Source organism: Misgurnus anguillicaudatus, chromosome 4, assembly GCF_027580225.2.
Source record: "Misgurnus anguillicaudatus chromosome 4, ASM2758022v2, whole genome shotgun sequence".
NCBI lineage: Eukaryota > Metazoa > Chordata > Actinopteri > Cypriniformes > Cobitidae > Misgurnus > Misgurnus anguillicaudatus.
Genome location: NC_073340.2, coordinates 34,135,135 through 34,156,148, shown reverse-complemented (window position 1 = coordinate 34,156,148; position 21,014 = coordinate 34,135,135). Strand labels below are relative to the sequence as shown.

Sequence of the window (21,014 nt, the reverse complement as noted above, 5' to 3'; positions counted from 1 at the left end):
ATTTCGGTTGACGAACATTCGGGGCATCGCTAAAATACATGATGCACGAAGTTTGAATAATGATTAAATATCACAAGACTTGGTGGTGTCATACATACATTTGTGATGCTACTTTTTGGAGTTTGAAAACCATGGCTACTGTCCACCATGACTGTAATCTCTTGCTGGACAGGAATATCTCCTTAGAAAATCACTCGCATAAGAAACAAATGTTGGAAAAGCATTCATTTTAAATGGACAGTTCACCCAAAAATGAAAATTCATTATAAACCTGTATACATTTGTTTGCTCTGATGACCACAAAGAAAGATATTGAAAATAAATGTATAGAGGTTTGTAACAACATGAGAGTGAGTAAATGATGAAAGAATTTTAATTTTTCTGTGAACTATCCCTTTAAGGTGAACTATTTCATCAGTCAGAAGATATCCGGGCTTTCCGAACAGATGTGGGATGTTGAATCAAAGAGATTCAGCCTTTACTGGTGGCTTTTATTTCCGTGACACTCTGACTATGATATTGGACCGCACCCAGAGTCTAAAACCCAGTGTGGTACACACCAACCCAGGTGCAGAGGACACAATGCAGCTCTTTCTTCCACTGGGGCTGTTTATGTGCAGCATGACCAACTCACATCGGAGAGGAAGAGCAGAGGAAAGAAGGCAGAGAAAGGGAGGAATCGCTGGAGAGCGAGATAGAGGAAATGAGCTGAAGGTTTAGGGTGGGCAGGGACTTTGGACCGGAATGAGGGTATTGACCAACTATTGACGTATGCGTCTGCGAGGCTGAGCTTTTTAAAGCAGCGGTCAACAAGCACAGAAGCTTTCTCAATTTTATCGATTGCAACAGTCTACTGTAAGATCAACTTCAGAAACAAAACATTACTGAAGTATCCAGGGTCCAAAATGAAACGTCTGTGTTCTTTGCATTATGTATTCATTTTAATAATAATAAATAATTAATAATAATAAGAGAGAGAGAGGGGTAGTCGGAAATCGAACTTGGGTCCCTAAAAAGGCGTCTCACATGTTGGAGCACTGCCCACTACACCATCGTCTCAAACGCATTTTGCATTATTTATGAGAAATAAATGTTATATATTTATTAGAAAACGTACATGATGTAATACACAACTACACAATGCTTACACTGCAGTTCTTCTTTTTGCTTGCATGCTGAATTACAATGAATTTTGCATCTTCGTGCATCTAATTATTTATATTTAAACACTTCCTCTAAAGTCGACAGTGTTGCAATATGTGTTGATCCTTGTGCACGCCCTAAAGAAAATAAGATGCATTTTAAGTATACTCACAACACTGATCAAAAGCAGCATTTTATTTATATCAAACCAGATTATAACCTAGACTAATGAAGTTATAGTTTTAAACGTGCATGATTTATTCTTGTATCAGATATACCACTTCGTCTCACTTCGTCCGGCCTGCCCTTTGTTCGGTGTCATCAAAGATTGTTTATCTGACACACAATATTCACAAATGAATGACCGGAGCTGAATATCATCTCTGTCTGTCCGACTGTCCTCTATCTATGATACATGATCATAACACGGTCCTATCAACACAAGCAGAACTCCAGAGATATGCTTTTATAACCTGATATGTCACTGACAGGAAACACATGCCCACTCCGAGGGAAACACACCAGGGAAAGAAAATACGCTGAAGTGGAAAGAAAACATTGAGCTGAAGAGTAGAAAGGTTTTGTTCTGGGTTTTTACTATCTTGGTTTTTGTGTCGGCACTTTTGTGCGGTTGTTCTGTTTGTTTTTGCTTTGTAATGACATATGCATGATATTTAAAGTGGAAAATCAGGCTATTGGTATGAATAATTGAAGCATTGGCCTTGTTTATGTGACAGTTTAAAATCAGGGCACTGAATTCAGGCCGTCATTTGCCTCATTGGGACAGGAAACGTCACACGATTAGATGTGATATTTTGAGCGTTCCCAACAGGGAAAAGATCTATAGTGCCTCTGTGTGCAATTTACCGTCTATGTGAATCACCACAGTTTTAGTGAATGTTCTGGCTTTTACAGTAAATAAGTTACATTTTAACCAGTATCATTTAGGGCTATGACAATTAATCAAGTGTCCCATTAAAAATACATGTCTGAAATCGATTCTGAAAAGCAAGGCTGCGATTCTGTGTTTCATGCGCAGCTTATGCGTGTACTATGGCGTTTTGGTCAGTTAAAAGTCCTTATCTATCTGAAATCATTATGAGTTGAAGTGGTTTATAACGTGCAACACTCGTTAAATAAAATCATTTAAAATATTCTTTATTATCAGGAAAATACCTGAAACAATTTAAAGAACAGCAATATAAAATTCTTATAGACATTTCCTGGAATAGCGTTTGTAATGCTACTTCTTCTTTGGCACAAGAGTCTCTGCACGAGAGCGCCCTCTGGCTTTTGGATGTGAAGGGATTTCACCGTAATTCATTAAAATTTATTCATTGAGAAAACACGCATTTGCACGATTAATTATACAGCCCTAGTATCATAGTAGGGTTTCTATCCAAATGTGAAGCAAATCTTTTCAAAATTAAAAAAAAAAAAGAAAACGAATAACGAATGCGAATTAGGTGCGTTTCCATCAGTGCCCGTCTGTTTCAATGAGGCATTTCCCACGGTTACGAGTCATCCAAAAAATATTTTTAATTAAGATGCCAATTAAACCTTTGTAATTTATATAGTACTAGACACCCCCCCATCCCTAGCTACTACGTTTATGGCCCAGTGACGCTACGAAGAGCATTTACTACTTTAAAAAAATGTGGGTTGCGTTAGCGCTGTCACGGTTAGGAAATTTGGCTGCCGGTTAATTGCCTAATAAATTGTGACGATTATGACGATTAATTGCCTGTTTTGGGGCTTCACCGGTTATGGCGATTAATTGTCTGTTTTATTAGTTTGACATTTAATTCTCATAAATTTTGTTTGTTAATGCAATAATTTTCACACATTGTTGTGATTATTTAAATTAAATCTTTTGCAAGGTTTACCTAGCAGCGAATATTAATACACAACACATTTAATTAAAAGTAATTATTTAATGATAATGGTTAATACTGCTTATCAAAGTTTTGTCCACTGTATTGAATAGTTTTGCAATGTATCGCATTACACTAGCAGTTAAGGAACACAATCTAATACAGTCCAATTTATACAGGCGCTACAGCTCCCCCTTGTGTTTTTTAGAGAGATGTGCAATCATTGCGGTGATTTGAGACAATCATTTAATCATTGTGACAACCCTAGGTTGTGTACAATATTTTTTGCAGTCCGAGTTGCAGGCGGTTTAGTTAAAAATGTCAGTTGGCTGCGGGTTGTTTATACATTGACCCTCGCATCACCGATGTGAACTCCACTGCTTTGCCCCATTGGTAGTCGCTACGAACTATCGCTCATCATTTTCATAAAGTAAAAAAAAACTTTCTCGTGTCGCTGGACATGCCCATCCGTTCGCTAATGTTTACTTTCGCTCGTTACCCCGGAGGTCTCCAAACTTCCATTGAAATGAATGAGATCACGTCTCTGTGCTACTGGTAGTCACTGGTGGTTTGAATAGGGCGAATTAATTTTATTCGAAATTTGGCATTTCCATCACTCGTTTCTTATGCGATATTTCAAAATGTGAATACAATGAGTGAGATTGAAACCCAACTATTTTTATAAAAAACCCAGCTCATTTACAATTTGTTCGTCAGTTTGATTCTCAGATCTGATTGTGTGCACAGGGTTTGTGCATAATTGCAAAATGTGCTGTCAACATTATTTTAACCATCATATATGAACAAGATAGTATGTATCATGCTACTCAACCTGAAATCAGACTCTATTGAATCAGACCATATTATGAATCATCAGACTCATGAATCAGAATCACACACACTGTTTATGTTTGTTTTAAAGCCTGAGTCAGACTGCTGAAGATTCACGTCGCCTTTTAACATCCCGGCTGTGCCGGACAACAACATTGATCATTTCACCCCTCGCCCCGAGTGTTTTTCCTCAGTGTGAGATTTACTCGCTCAACAGAGAGCTTCATGCTTCCAGCATGCGATCAGAGATGAATCTTTATTTATTCAAAAGCCACATCCAGAGTTCACCGGCCGGACATCACCACCGGAGATCTGCTTCTTTCCTGGGATAAGGGAACATAGATTTTTTTAGGTTAGCGTAGGTGCAGGTGCAGAGAGATTCATTATTGACTTACATTATGTCATGTGAGCTAATTTCAGATTTATGTTGTGATGGAAAAACACTTTTCTAAAATCAGTTTTGTTCTGTACGACTATCATAACTGAATAGACCCCTAACCTCTCAAACAAATAACGTTAACCTCTTTATTTATGTGTCTGTGCTTTTATCTGAAACAACTCACAGTGCATAACATTACAATATTGTCAGCATGTGTGTTTCCCCGAGCCCACAACCTTTTGCACTGCTAACCCATGCTGAGCAACAGGAACAGGAATTTAATGAAATGTTGCCACTTTATCCACGATTCCATGCATGTGGGAGACGACAACATGGTAAACCACATAGTAACCCCCTCTCAGTCTGGTTGCTAGACTGGATGGTTACCATAGCAACAGTTTGGCATTCACAGGCGTGGGGATTCTGTACTTGCATCTTTTCTCATGACTATATATTGTACTTAAGCACTTGGGTCTCTTTCCTCCACCTCTTCTTTGTCTTTATCAAGCTTTCTTTCATTCCCAAAGCATCCAGTCTCTGTCTCATTTAAATTCATGTATGGTGTCCCCCTGAGGGGTTGCTGGGATTATATTACACACAGAAAGCATCTCTGCTTTTGGGCTTTAGGCGTTTCAATGTGTGGCGATATTGAGAGCTGTTTAAATTTTAAAACGCCACGTGAATGTGATGGACTGACGGCTGGTTGAATTTGAATTGAATCTTTTTGCTGATGTGTTTGAGAACCAACAGGAGCTGTTAAATATATTTTACTCAGACTATTAAGCGCAAATGGTGGGGGTGAAAGAAATGGAGCATGACGACGATTTCCTGTGTAATTTCAGAAATTGGATTTTTTAACTTGACTCATTTTGCATTTTCTGAGTTGTTAAGAGAAAAAATCATTACATGTGAAATTGTGAATTAAACTTTAGTCTGTAATGTGTAGATGCAATGACAAACTCCTGCATTGGCTTAACACAGAACATGGGGTGAATCAAATGACGAAATGGGTTTGTAGATTTAGTTTGATGTTGAAGTTTTTATTTACAAAAAATAAGAATGAGTCAGATTTGGTGCGTTTAAGACCACACTGCAAAAAATGACTTGTTTAGTATTTTTGTGTTTTCAGTATTTAAATATCTAAAAAAAATAATAATTCAATATGAATGTATTTTCTTGATGAGCAAAATTACCTAAGAAAATAAGTCTAGTTTTTAAGAAAGAAATTTATACTTAAAGTGAATTTGTGCTTAAAAAATAAAAATAAAAAGAGATATTTTTGTCTTGAAATTTTCTTGAATTAAGTGTTTAAGGAAATAGTTTACAAAAAAATATTACCCCATTGTTTTTTTTCTCGTTTTAAACACAAATTCACCTACACTGTATGTTTTTTTGGTCTAAAAACTTTAAATGTATGTTAATTACTGGCAACAGAAAATCAGAAAAACACAGAAATCTTCATCAACCTTTTTCAGTTTTTTCTTAAGATTTTGGTTAGATTTTTGGCTATTTTCTTAAGCCATTTTGCTCATTAAGAAAACATCTTTATTTAAAGGGGACATTTCACAAGACCTTTTAAAGATGTAAAATACATCTTTGGTGTCTCCAGAGTGCGTATGTAAAGTTTTAGCTCAAAATACCATATAGATAATTTATTATAGCATTTTAAAATGGCCACTTTGTAGGTGTGAGCAAAAATTTACCATTTTGGGTGTGTCCTTTAAAATGCAAATGAGCTGATCTCTGCTCTAAATGGCAATGCCGTGGTTGCATAGTGCAGATTAAGGGTCGGTATTATCCCCTTCTGACATCACAGGGGGAGCCGAATGTTGCAGAAAATGGTTTACCAAAACTAAGTTACTGGGTTGTAACACATTTTATAGGTTGATACAAGCACTGGGGACCCAATTATAGCACTTAAACATGGAAAAAGTCAAGATTTTCATGATATGTCCCCTTTAAGAGTTTTCAGATATTTGTACTGAAAATAACAAAAATACTAAGTAAGAAAGTAATTGTATTCAGTGCAGCAAGCAATTTTGAGTTTAAAATACATTTAAAGAGTAACTAAACCCTTAACCAACTTTTTTTAGTTAATGATCTGTAAGAATGATGCTTTATTAGTGCTGTTCATTGATTTTAGTAAGTTTTTTGACATTTGGATATAAAGTGTTTCAATACTACAATATATGGTGTAAAAACGTCTGAGTGCTGCCCTCTTCAGGTTGAACGGTGGCTACTGCAGTTGAATTTTCCTATTGGATGTTGGGTCCAAAAAGTAACTCGTGACGTAAGCAGGTTCAAGCTCACCACGCCCTTGTTACGATCTCACCACATGCTTGGTACGAGCTTAGTTCGTCCCCTCTATCTCCGTTGGGATCTGCCCACTTTTCTTGCATTTTTCAAATATTGCCAGTGGGTGGAGTCAGGCTCTGACAAGGGGTTTAGTTACGCTTTAATAGCTATCCAAACACAGACAAGATGTTGAGGATAAAACAAAGAAAAATTTGGGCTGTCAGTGAAAATTTAATAGACATCTAACTATAACCCCAAAATAAATAAACTAAATAAATTAATTAAACCAATCACCTTGTAATCACTGTTGACTTTGCTTTGATTGACTATCATACATCTTACAAGTTATTGTGGCAAAAACAACATGTAAACGAATTCAGGTTTATTTTGGCTAGAAGTGGGTTACTCATAGCCAGACTATATCAGGTCAATACTTAATCTAGATGGTAAAATGTTGGTTATTGCTTGCTGGGAAGACTGAAGGTTGAAAGCCATACAGTAGTGAACAACTTTCTGGTTAGCATTATTGCTCCTGAAAGTACTTGTGCCTATTTATTTTCTCAATAGTAAAAAAAGATTATGAACCAAACAACCAGCTCTGATAAATCATCATTTTCTGGATTTAACTTGCGAAACAAGTATACGAGAATTGTAAAAAAATGCCATATGTAACATATAGGAAATTAAGAACGTGCTACATTATTCATAAATACAAATGATTACCGGAATAAAACATCTAACCTGAGTTTTCTCTCTCTCCAGATTTAAGTGCTGTATCTCTCCATTCTTAGATCCGGTCTGTGACGACAGACAGATACACAGACAGAGGGTGGGAAAAGTAAAAAAAAGTGAGAAAGAAGTACGAAGAAGAACTCATCTTGCTTCTTCTCGAAAAGATCGCACAGATGAAGTGAGATAGAGAGAAGGTTTGAGACCTTAAGGGAGCAATGTGACGGCTGGATTTTATCTGCAGCTCGCCGGCTACGATGGACCTCAAAACCAGACATTGAATCTCTTCTTCTCAAGGTAGGAACCTCTTGTTAAAACAAACAAAATTTTCTAAGTAAACAAGAGGAAAGGACTGTAAAAGCTGTGTAAACATGCTTGTGTACTACTGTAGGACGGCTGGCAGAGCTGGGTTCATTTAACCGGATCTCGTGTGGTAATCGAAATGGTTAAATTACATTATAACTCATGTTAACAGTTCCACAGCCAAGCTGAAATGTACGAACAAATGTAAAACGACATGCACACAAACTCTCTGACAGACTTAGTAATTTATGTTTATAGGATTCAATTTCGTTCAGACTGTGCGAGCGTGTAAAGTCCAGCCCGTCTGCTTCATGTTCATTGCATTTGTCATATAGTTTGATGATCATACGCCGTGCGCTTGTGAATGTTAAATCTTTCTGATCTTCTCGGCGTCTGGAGGAATATTAAAAGGCTTGTTTTCTGTTGTCCCTGCTTTTGCATCGTTTCTGGCACAGCATCTCTCATTATCAGCGCAGTAACCAAACACAAATACATGGAGATATATCACAGGTTTGTGTGTAAGCGCGTCCAGGGATAAATGAGGCAGCGAATGTTTTTGTCAGAGAAAATATAAGTCTGTGCGTGTGTAGCGTCCAGTTGCTTGAAAAGTGTGTTGGATTACAACATGAAAATTGGCAACATATAAAAGAAAATAACCTTATCAGTCACCAGATTGTGGACAGCATGTGCCGAGACATAGTTAGGGTCTCACATAGACACAGATTGGTCTTCATCATACTAAGAAATTGATATTTACAGAACTTTACCTCTAACCCTAAATGTAATCTTCCTCATACAAGACTGTTGACATTATTAGATTGAACGCGAAACATGATTCGATTGATTCATGAGCCTGTCAAATAAAGGAAGGATTATTAAAACACACACACACACACACACAAAACAAACTTTCTCTATCATTCACATTAGGGCCAACAAAGTGTATCTTAATCACAAGTTTTGTGATGTAATTTTGTATTAGCTGCAAAAAAATATATTTGTGATACATGGGTTGATCCAACGAGTCATCCAAAAATATTTTTAATGATAATCGGGTTGCGGCCGGCCAGTTGGTGTTATTTTTTCTTTCCTTTTTTAAACGTAATTTTTTTGCAAGCATGTCTGCTTGTGAACAAAATTTTTTTTATTTATGTTTGTATATGATATAGTTTATATACATTTCCCTTAATTTCCAAATAATTTCCAAATAAATTCCTATTAAGTTTTCAAATTCGAAAATTTCCAAAATTCCCCCAGATTAGGTTCCCATGGAAAGTTTCCAGAAATTTACCAGAAACTTTCCACTCCTTTGCAACCCTTTTAGAAACATCTTTATCTTTATGGCTCGTAGGGCTCTCCTCGACAAAGGATTTACATATTCGAATCAGAATTGTCAAATCTTTTCATAGTCGACCAATAGTCGAATCATCTATGTGTGTGTGTGCATGGGTTGGGAGGGGGTCAGACCAGGTACAAATTGATAACTTTTATTTTCTTTCACAAGCAGCACACATAAACAACTTTCTGATAAAGTGACCAGAAACTGTCTTTCAAGTGATGAACGAAGACAAAACTGATGATGCATTTAAATATTTTTAAGGTAAAACGTAAGGCAACATTTGTTTAATTATTCCTCATAACATTTCAAAGCCACGATCTACAGAACATCACACAAAAAAACATTTTGATAACTAATCCTAAAAATATAACAAAGGTGATCCTGCCTTGGAAACCTCGGCTAATTCAGTGTTTTTATTTAATTTGGAGATTAAGCGCATCAAAGCAGTCATGACCAAAAAAAATGACAAATGACAAATAATTTGTGATTGTTACTGCAAATTATAAAAACTAAGCTTTATATACAATTCATAAAAACACTGAAATTAATGATTTTATAGACACTACGCGCTATTATTTAGCACAGAAATACCTGCTTACTTTCACTTTGATCATCTCCATTCACTTTAGATACAGAAACAACTGATGATATTATTTATTTCAGGAATCTCTTTTCTATCATTTAAAAGTGACCACCAAACATAATATTAAATCACAAGAAAGACAGTCGTGTCAGGCATAAATATAGGTTCGGTGCAGATATTTTCCGTTTCATCACGGAAATTTAAAGAAACGGCTTACCTATTTTATAGTTTAACTTTTGACAAGATAACCATATGTTTTAAATACATTTTAAAAACTTAAACCCGTCGAAAACACCCGTGTTTTGATGTTTAGTTTGATGAACTTCTAAATATGAGACGCAGAGCACCTAGCACGTTCACCTAAATTGCATGCGCAAACATGGCCAGCACGCAATAGTGCAAAATCTATACAACGAAAAGCAATCCAAAATGTACAGACTTAAATTAGATCAGAATTTACGTTTATAATAAATAATTTTTTTTTTATAAAATAAGGTCAGAAGTAACAAAGTGCAGAACAAATGTGCAAAATGCCTCAAGTGCACGAAAACAAAACACAAGCCAAATAGATACATCAGATAACCCAGAGTGATTTATAAATAAAATAAAATAAAATAAAATAAAATAAAATAAAATAAAATAAAATAAAATAAAATAAAATAAAATAAAATAAAATAAAATAAAATAAAATAAAATAAAATAAAATAAAATAAATTATTAAAAGAATGAAAGTATAGCCAGAATTGCCAGCTTTTTCTTTTAAATGTAGAAACAAAGATGCAATGGTTTATTTACATAGGAACCTCTTATGGACGTGTAGCCCGGTCACAGGGGTTGCTGGATTTATTAACGCATTTTAAAAATATTTATTTAAAGCTGCTACTTCACATATTATTTGCAGAATTATAATAATATGCTGTATATTAATATATTGGGAGAAAGCTGTTATATGTGAAATCAGAGTTGTGCACAGTGCACCATATACGGCCAAAATTAAAGGATCCTCATTTCATAACACATCTGCGACGATTCGACTGTGAGATTGGTAGTCGAATCAGGCTTCTCCTATCGATGCATCGAATCTTTGACATTCGGGGTCACCCCTAATGGCTCGGTTGTGCATTTTGCCAAGTGCATGAACTTGCGCATCCATCTGATTGAAGATGTTGTCACGATTAGGCTTTCTTTGTTTGTCTGTCCTACCCAGTCTTTTCAATTTGCGTATAAATAACACAAATAACACATATAAATAACACATCAAAGTCGTGCAATGCACACGCCAAAGTCCAGTTTTTGATACGTCAGTTCATCCCGTTCACTTCAGTGGAAAGCAGGTGCGTGCAAATAGCATGCATCTTTTCGTGTATTAGTTTCTCTTTTTTATTCTATTTTTATTCTAAGCTGCATGCACACCGCCAGCAACTCTTTTAATTAAATCGTTATCGTTGTCCTAGTAACTTTATTGCGTAGCTGGACCTGCTCATTTTCTGTCGCAAATAGTTACTGGCTGTGTTCAAAATGCCCCTATACCCTTATTCCCCTTTCCCTACATTAGTTTGCTAGTATAGTCCACTTGGATGAGTGAATGAATTTGGACACTAAGCGGTTGAAGACACAGAAGTTAATTTGCACGCACCTCACAGGGGTAGCGGCTACCTGTTGAGTGTATATCAGTTGTACACTCATTATTGCGGTGCAGGATTGAATAAGTGTACTCGATAAAATCCTATAAAAGTTTCGGACACCACTACAAATGGCTGTCCCCTCAAATAGTGCACTGTTTAAGGGTATACGGATCTATTTTGGACACAGCCACTATCGCTTGTGTTGCCGGAAGTTGCCAAGCTTGAACAAGATTGTGTCGGTCCACCTTTGCTAGTTGCTGGTGGTGTCTACTCAGCTATATAGTGCAAAAATACATCTGTGCATTTAGTCATAAGAAACAATGCATATTTTTTCAGGTCTAGTCATCTCTCATTGGAAGTTCTGCTTTACATTTTATCTTCAAGAATGTCCTTTTAACTCTAAAATATGTTGGATTAAAAAGATTAAACATTTCATATTAATGAATATGAGCAATTCCAGCATTATGGTTATGACATTTGCAGTCAAAACTTGAAATATAAATTCACAGAGAATGTATTTATTACCAACACTGCAAAAAATGATTTTCAAGGAAAAAAAATCTTGGTATTTTTGTCTTGTTTTCAGTGGAAATGTCTAAAAATTCTTGGATGGAGATGCTTTTTCTTGATGAGCAAACCGACCCATGAGGATGGGTCTAGTTTTTAGACCAAAAATATCAACTGTAAGTGATTTTGTGCGTAAAATCTTGAATATTTTTCTTAAACACTAAATTCAAGAAAAATGTAAGAAATATATGCTTACCCCATTGGCAGATTTTTTTTTTTGCTTGTTTATGCACAAAATCACTTAAATTTAAGAATTTTAAGATATTTTTACTGAAAACAAGACAAAAATACAAAGATTTTTTTTCAAGTTGAAAATATTTTTTGCAGTGTGTATTGATCTCTTTATATTCTCCTAAACTCCTGATGAGAGAGTTTAGACATCAGAAAAATATCAGTCTATACTTAAGTTTTAAAACAAAGCAAACATGCATGCGTTATGGATGTGACAAAAAAAACCTTTTTAAGTCGTGTTATAGTCATGGAAAATGTGATCAATTTATTTGTGTCCATGACGCGAAATGCAGCTTTTTTCATACCTTTTTCATGACACTCTCACAAATTTCTATAAATACCTTCTCGTGTCCATGGCACGACTTTCTTTTTTTTTGTCATTTTATGTATTGTCACCCCCCCCCCCCATTTTCAAATCATTGTCGCTTTGGGGTTAGATTTGGGGTTTGAGTTAGGATGTACTTTTATATATTGGTTTCTACATGGTTTTTTTTTTTTTCACTTTTAAAACTATTCTCGCCTGGAGTTGGGGTTTGAGTTCGGATGTCTAAAAATGTAACAGAAGGTGATTCTAACCCCAAGCGACAATGGTAAGAAAATAGGGAAAAAAAACAAGAAAACAGTACATAAAATGAAACGAATAAGAAAGTCGTGCAACGCACATGAAAAACTATTTATAGAAATAAGACATTCGTACACAAGGCACAAATAAATTGATAAAATTTTGCATGACTATAACACAACTTTCCGGGAGATAAGTCTGAACTAGAAGCAATAATACCCAACAAATGGAGAACAGATGGCTCTTCAAAGAACATTTAATATTTATATTAAGTTTTATATGCTCAATTCTGAAATGTACAGTAACTATAGAAAATTATTATTAAAAAATGCTTCAAAAAAAGAAAAACAAAAAACAGAAACTTTGCATGGGTATTTAAACGGCTTTGTGTAGTAAATGCCGCTCCATCTGAAAGCAGCTGATGCCGATTTACTTCTAATCAAGGACCCGGCATTACTGATGAGATGCGCATGATGCATGCGATTTATCGTGCAGCACTAATTTAAACCACTGGAGGTGTAAATCAGAAAGTTCATTACGGTGCAATACAATATCGATATTCTTCGCCAGCTGTGCAATATTTGCCGATACATCAAACACTTTTTTGATGCAATTACGATTCTATTAATTTATCTGTATTTTAACATTACGAGCTTAGTTAAGCAGTTCAATTTTTTATAACTTACAAATGCAAACAAAATATATAACACGAACATTTCATTAAACTCTTTGGAAATAGCACAATCTCTGTCCCAACTAGAACATTTACAACAACAACAAACTAACATAAAATACACTTAAAAAAAAGGAAATTAATAATGAAGGGCAAAATGTCACACAAAATCAAGCTTGTGATGGCAACAGTCAGTCTTTCAGTATTTGGTGCCAAAAATGTGCCATAGTGAAAATCACTCAGGTAGTTGTAAACTTTAAACCTAACAAGTGCTGCAGTTATCTCTTTTGAGAGATTTTTCTTAAAAAACAACATGTTTAGGGAAGAGGACACTGTTTTGCATGGACAACATCACCTGCAGTGCTAAACACACGCTTGTCTTCTGTAGGGCTGGGTATTGGCAAGGGTAATACGATACATATCACGATTCATGGGTCATGATACAATGTATCACGTACGATACAATATGTTGCATGTTGCAATACATTGCAATGCTTTTTCTTTTTTATCAAAAATGTAAAAATAATAGAGCTGATTTTTTCTTTTCTTTTTTTAAAGCCAAAGTGCGTCCACACGAAAGCTGCAGGTGTTTTTACATTTTCTGCCATTTTTTCACTCCCGTTAACTTCTGAGACATTAGCCGTATATGACAGACAACTGGACAGCGACAACTACAGCAGTGGCGGAGGAGGTCGTTTGACGCACACAGAGGGATTATTACGTTTTTTTTTTTACATCAATAGTAGAGTTTGAAATATCGATACACTATCGTGGAAAAACATATCTCGATAGTTAGCTGTATCGATATTTTTGCACAGCCCTAGTCTGCTGTCTCTTTTGCTGTTTTCATTCATTTGCTGAAAATGCGCGCTTTGGCAGAAATGCGCAAATGGGCGTTACGTCAAAGAATGAGGACGTGGGGAGTGTCAAAATAAAGGTACCTCATAGCGATATTTTATTTGGGTCATCGATGCATCTTATCGTTAGAAATGTTATTGATCTATTGTATAAATATTAATGTATAGTAACACCCATATAAACCAACAAATATTGACATCTGAGAATTTAGGATGGGTAAAAACTTTACTTTTCATAATAAGGTTAACATTTGCATGGATTTGCCCATTTTTCAGCTGTGGCTGATTGTAGTCCCAGGTTTATCTGCATGTTTGAGATTGCATGTTTACCTCTTTATTTTCTCTAATCTATCAGGCTGGCATTGTGTTTGGCATTGTCCATGCGGGAAAGAGAAAGAGAGAGAGACTTCAAGGGCTTAGATCAGTGTCCTCTTGTTGTAAGCTTGTGTTTGTGCAATTCAGGACAATACCACCCAGTGTAGTGAAGTGTTTGAATGGCCCACATTTCTATAGTTGTTTCTCATAAGCCAATCCGAGCGAGAAAAGGCCTTATGCAACTCTAATCAACAGTATGGTCCTGACAATCTGTTCACACACACACGCATGCTGATAGTCTGGCAGGTTAAAAACTGGGCATGTGGAAACCGTCTCTGAGGATTTCTGCTCTCGTGCTGTGATGTAACGGGTGAGAAGAATCTGATTGTACCTGCTGTGTTTGGTAAAAAAAATAATTTAGACGTGCCCTCTTTCATTGATTAATGATATTAATAAGTTAATAGTGATGCTTCCCTTACGAAAATTAACCAAGATTTAACTGTTTTTAAAAAGCATGCTTATTTTATGGTAACCATGGTTTTACTACAGTAACCATGGTACAATTTTTTCATAAGGATTGTGTTGAAACAAAACCTAAACGGCAAATTAAAGGTAAAGATTAACTTAGTTCTGCAGTTTATATACTTGCTGTTGGCATATCAACAGGGGTGCCTGCTATCAGGTTAGTGTGTGAATGTTAACAGATATTGCGGTATACATCACACGTCATGCTAAGCTTCTTTTTTTATAGTCACTGCAACCTGTTATACTACATGAAACATGACTGTAGGTCATAAATTAATCCTGTGCTGGAAATGAGCAGATTAATTCTGGGTTTAGGATCTAGATGCACATTTATGCAGTTTTAAACAGATAAATGTAATGTTATTAACAGAATGTGTGTAGATGACAGAATCCAGATAGATGTTATCATTTTCTCATCGTCAGTCAGTCTTCGGGAAACAGACAGGACTTATACAGACGTCTAAAGAAAACGGTATAAGCTACTGTAAACTTTAAAACACATTCATCTCACATGCTGTAGTCTGTAAAATACTGCAAGCAGTATTTGAATCCCACAGGAATTTGTACGTATTTTACAAGTTGGCTACTTTGTTTGAAATCATATCAAGTTATCAAGTTAATCTTATTATTTAAAAAAACAAAAATGAAAGCCTAATGCTACGTACACACCAAACGCGGGGCATCGCATTACTCGCTCTAAATTATTTGCAGGATTTAACTTGAATTTTTTGCTCGAGTTGAATATTTTTAACTTGGGCGAAGACGCGTTTGAGGCGAATAGCATGTGTTTTCGCATCAAACGTGCCACCCATATCGCGTCATTCGCATCGCCCCATGCTAGGACGCGTCTGATCGCGTCTTTGCATTGACTTTGTATGTAATCTACTTGCGCAAATCTTTGAATTCGCATCTTATGTGAACCCACAGGTACCCCACCCCTAACCTCACGGGGCGAGAGGAAATCGTACAAAAAAGTACAAATGTGGTCGTACGAATTAATACAAATTAGCCATCTCGTAAAATACATACTGTGGCATGGTAAGCGTGAATGTCGTGGCGTGGATTGCGCGTTCCACGCAAATTGAGCATTGCCGCGTGATACGCAGCAGTTGAAAATCTGAACTTTTGCACTACGTTTACCAATCAGGAGCTTGCTGTAGCAGTGACGTCATTACATGAAGCAGAAAACAAAACAACAATGGAGGACAATCATAATCACTATTCAAGACATCTTCGTACTTTTACAGGAAATAAAATGATCTTGTTTGTAAGAAAGTGAGTGAGGAGGTAGAAAATACAATCTGGTAAGTTTACTCAGTTTAAGCTATATAAGCCCCTCCCATGACGCAAATTTACGCGTGAATGTCTCGAATGATTAGAATTTCACGCACGACTTTCATTCGTGAATAAAGCGAGTAAACTCAAAATGTTCAAGCGTCCAACTACGCGCAAATAGCACGTTTTTGCCACCTTTTCCACGTCTGGTGTGAACGGACAGATTGGCTGAATATTGAAGAAGAAACAGCCAATAAGAGCCCAGATTAAATGTGAACTTCTTCAATATATTTAAAATTCATTCTAAGGTGAAACTTCCAGAAGCTTCCTGATAAAATGGTACAAATAAAATTCTAAAAACAAATGAATCTGTTTGGCACAGGTATATTTTTGTCCATGAAAGTAATTTTAAGCATTAAAGGGATAGTTCGGCCAAAAACGATATTAAACCCAAAATTTTATTAACGTAATTAACTACCTTCCGGTAGCGCCGCCATCTTAGACTCATCCGCATTCAGGATGAGCGCTTACGCAGCGTACAGGTTTCTCTGCTGCTGCTCTGTTCCCCCGCCCTCCGAATTTGTCATACGTCACTAAGAAAAGTGCGTACACTACGCTAATTCTCTCTCATGAGTCTAAGATGGCGGCGCTACCGGAAGGTAGTTAATTACGTTAATAAAATTTTAAATATGGATATTTCTACAACAACACCGCACGGATTACCCTCAGAAGACCTTTGTTTATCATCTTGGAGCCGTTTGGATTTAATTTGTGAAGGATGGACGCACTTTTTTTGGACTTGAAGGTCGTGGACTATGGCTGGACTCCGTAATATTACATTTAATCAACTGAAAGATCTAAAATATTTTCTAAAATATCCGAAAATGTGTTTGTGTGAAAAACGATGGACATATGCAACTTGGACAGCTTGGGGGTGAGTACATCATGGGTTTAATATCGTTTTTGGCCGAACTATCCCTTTAAACCATACAGCATAAATTAAACGATATTTAAGTTTCATTGTTAACATTTCATTCAAGTGTTTCAAAACTTTTTTGGTAGTGTATATCTCACATCAGAATTCAAAGCTTTACTGACGTAAACACAATAACATATTTTAATAAAACAAATTTAAGCGTTACACAGCTTACAAATCATATGAAAAGATGTTTGGTCATTTAATCATGGGTTGTTTTTTGTTACTGCTTCATTCAAATATAAAATCGCAAGCTTAAAGTGTGTTTAATGTAACCGTTTAATGATTACAAGCTCAACATAATAGCCAAAGAGAGGCTGTTTAAGATCTGGGACTTTGACCTTAGCAGTGAGCTCTGTTGTATTATAAACATGATATGATACATCATTACAACGGCTTACATCTGAGTGATTTAACTTTTCTTGGAAACAGTAGTGTTTAGTCAGTTATAAACACAGGAAGCACACACTTACACTTAAACATACTAGTGTCACATACTGCAGTAAAATGTGTATCATCATTAATCAGACAAATAGTTGTGTTTGGTGTTGGTGAACATCTCTTTTACAGCTGCTTATATTTGGGGCTAGGTATTAAAATGGCCAAGGACATGAAAGATACCCCAAATTTGTGAGGCTTGAAATGAGCTTAAGCCGACATGTAATTTTTTACATGCATCTTGTAGGATTTTCAAGAAAACGTTTGTTAAATGTCAAATTTAAGCAGTTGCATTTGTTATGTAGGAAACAAATTAATTTTGTGGACCCGAAAGCACTAAATATTGTGCCATTTTCCATGTTATTCCCCTTGGCCAGGTGTGGGCCTCATTCATAAACACTAAAATGCTTTATTGGAAAATAATACGCTTTTGGAAAAAACAACATGAGCAATGAACAAAAATATGTTTATAACCGGTTGCCTATAATTATTTTCACAGTGTGTGCACTTGTAAAAATGAAAACATGGAAAAATGGAAACCTCACACAAATATTGTTATATTAGATTGTGCTCAGTGGTAAAGCATTGCGTTAGCAGCACAAATAGTCATGAGTTTGATCCTCAGCGGCCTTGGTGCCATTTGCATGTTGTAACTCGTCAACATTGAAGTTCATTTTTTTTTCTTTTTTACACTAAATCTAATAACACACATATTTTACTTTTCAAATGAGTATTGGTCAATCTTAGATAGTAATTTTTTTTAACATGGTTTCTTAATAAAGGATGGATGCATTTGGTAACAGGACTGAGTTTTTAGCATAGATTTAGCAAATAGCTGCATAAAATATGTGCTTATAGCATGAAGAGACTAAGCAAATTTTAGTGATTTAAAATAAACCGATAACATCAATGAAATGATGGCTGCGTCTGAAAGCTCCAAGGCTTCAAGGCATGTCCGAATCCAATGATAGGTTTACTTCCTGTTTCCTGAGATACTTTTATTGTCCTGTCCCACAATTCTATGCGAGAATGTGAAATTAAAATGTGACTTGTAGAATATTCATAGATTTTCAGAGGGGACATGAGTAATATTCGCATTTTATTCAAAATATTATGACTTTTTCAATGGTAAATTTTTTTTAAAGCAAAAATGCGATATGGGCCCATACATAAATGCAAAAAAAAAAAATGCTGTTTATTTTCAGTGATACATGTAGTTTTTATTATTGTTTTAAATGATATAGTTTAAATTTGCTGTTAGATTAACATGCATGACACGTTGCTTAATAATACGATGTATTTTAGAGTTAGTATTCTTGCATTTTTATACATATAATGTCCTGGGGGCAGAAATGGCACTGATTTGGTGGAATGGCTGATAGAATTGTTTACTTTGAAATGCATCGTAAGTTGCTTTGGATAAAAGTGGTTGCCAAATGCATAAATGTAAATTTAGTCGTAGATAAAAATGTTTGCACATATTCTTGCTATTGAATGAATATTAAATATAATCTGCATTTCTCCTTGTCCACCATCATAGTTGTTTTAAAAATCTCTTCCTGGATTGCTGTGAAAAAAAAAAAAAAACATGCTTTCCTGCTAATATAGATTTATTAACCTAACTCTCTGGTTTCAGTAGGTACACTGTCAGAAAAAAGGCACTAAACTGTATCTTTCTGTCGCTAGGATGGTACCCTAACCATGGGTTCACACCTGCCACGTTTGAGGCGTCAAAATCGCATGTACCGCGTCTAGTTTGCCGCTTGAACATTTTGGGCTCTATCTTACACCCGGCGCAATGCAGCGCAATGCGCGACGCAAGTGTCTTTCGCTAGTTTCCACCCTAATTTTCACGTTTAGCGCCGCGTTGTTTAAATAGCAAATGCATTTGCGCCCCCTTTGCGCCCATGGGCGTTCTGGTCTGAAAAACGAGGTGTGTTCAGGCGCATTGTTGGCGCGTTGCTATTTTGAGGCAACTAAAATAGACTACGCCATTGACCAACAAAAACCTGGTCTAAAGTCTAAAGTCAATGGCGCAATATGTTTTATGTTATTTAAAGAGCGCATTAGTAATATGCGCCTATACACGGGAGGACAACGCGGGTTTGCTTATCACAAAGTACATAAATGCGCAGCAGCACAAAAATGGTTTTAATTTTAAATATGAAAGATTAAAGGATTGAATTTAAAAGATTATTATTGAGTCTCTTGGACATATTTATAAATGAGGAGGACTGATTATGAGACGTTAGAAGGCGCAAAGAGCTGCTTTACCTGTAGCCTGATAAGTAAATAAATGCTTTGCTTTAAACAAATGCGTCTGTTTTTAAATGTTTTTTTTTTTTAATGCTACCTCACGGATTTATTGTATATGATGTACCTGTGGATATGGCGAGATGAGAAACATTTGTAAGTAATGCTTAAAAAACTCTTTGCTAAAAAAACCGCTGTCCAAAGTGCTGAAACGTGAGGAGAGCCGTTTGTAAATTCTTTATCTCCTGTTTGTTACAAATAAAGTATTTTTAGAGTACAAACCTTATCTTACATACTTGTAAATTATTTTTTGATGATATTGGATAGCTATACATTTAAAGCAATTACAAGCCTGCTTTTTACTTCCATGACTAAAAGAAAACGGGTTTTAAAGGTTTTAATAAAAAAATAACAATTTCAATATAAGGGAAAAACAACACAATTATTTAACATTAATCTTAAACTGGGGATCTTCTACCTCCGTTTAGTTTTTCAGTTTACAAAGTCTGTCATCTAAATAGGGATTAGACATAGCGCCAGCGCAACTTGCTTTTAAAGGGAATGAGAGCTGTGACTCTCATTGGTTTACTGCACGTTACGCCCAAAATACTCCCATTACAATAGGACCTACCCTTTTCGACCATGCGCTCGGCGCAAAAACGATTTTTCCCGTCGTTAAATTAGCAAAAGTGGATTCGGACACGCCCATTTAGACGTTGCGCTGTGCGCTTTAGACAATGCGCTTAGATCGTTAAAATAGGGCCCTTTGAGTTTACTCGGTTCATTCGCACGTGAAATTCTAGTCATCGAGACATTCACGTGGAAATTTGCGTCGTGGGAGGGGCTACTGCGACTGCGCTCGCTTTCTGTAATCACGTCACTACTAGAGCAAGCTCCTGATTGGTTAACGCAGCGCGTTTTTCTGCCAAAGTTCAAATTTTTCAATTTGCGCGTTTCCTGCAGCAACGCTCAATTCGCGTGAATCTCGCGCCACCTTATCTTTACATTGACTTAACATTGAAATCACTCGCGCTTGATGCCTCTTACCGCGTCTGGTCTGAACGCAGCATAAGGTTTCGTTTGGTAACTTAACAGGTAAACATAACATAATGCAATGATATACCTTTTTACTATACCTTAAAGATCTATAAAGGTCAGTGGCGGCCGGTGACTTCTTTTTTCATGGGCACTCGGTGCAAAGTTCATCATGTGTGTGGTTCATAATTTCAAAATATGTGTAC

At 36.0% G+C, this 21,014-nt stretch overlaps 1 protein-coding gene across 1 annotated transcript in view; it reads left to right on the top strand.

Annotated features, from left to right (window-relative positions):
* ptprea (protein tyrosine phosphatase receptor type Ea) overlaps positions 1 to 21,014 on the top strand; it is a 100,237-nt gene that overhangs the window by 34,365 nt on the left and 44,858 nt on the right. Inside the window, exon 2 of the mRNA XM_073867185.1 lies at positions 7,285 to 7,548. The gene's annotated coding sequence lies outside the window, so the exon portion shown is untranslated. The remainder of the gene's footprint in view (positions 1 to 7,284; positions 7,549 to 21,014) is intronic.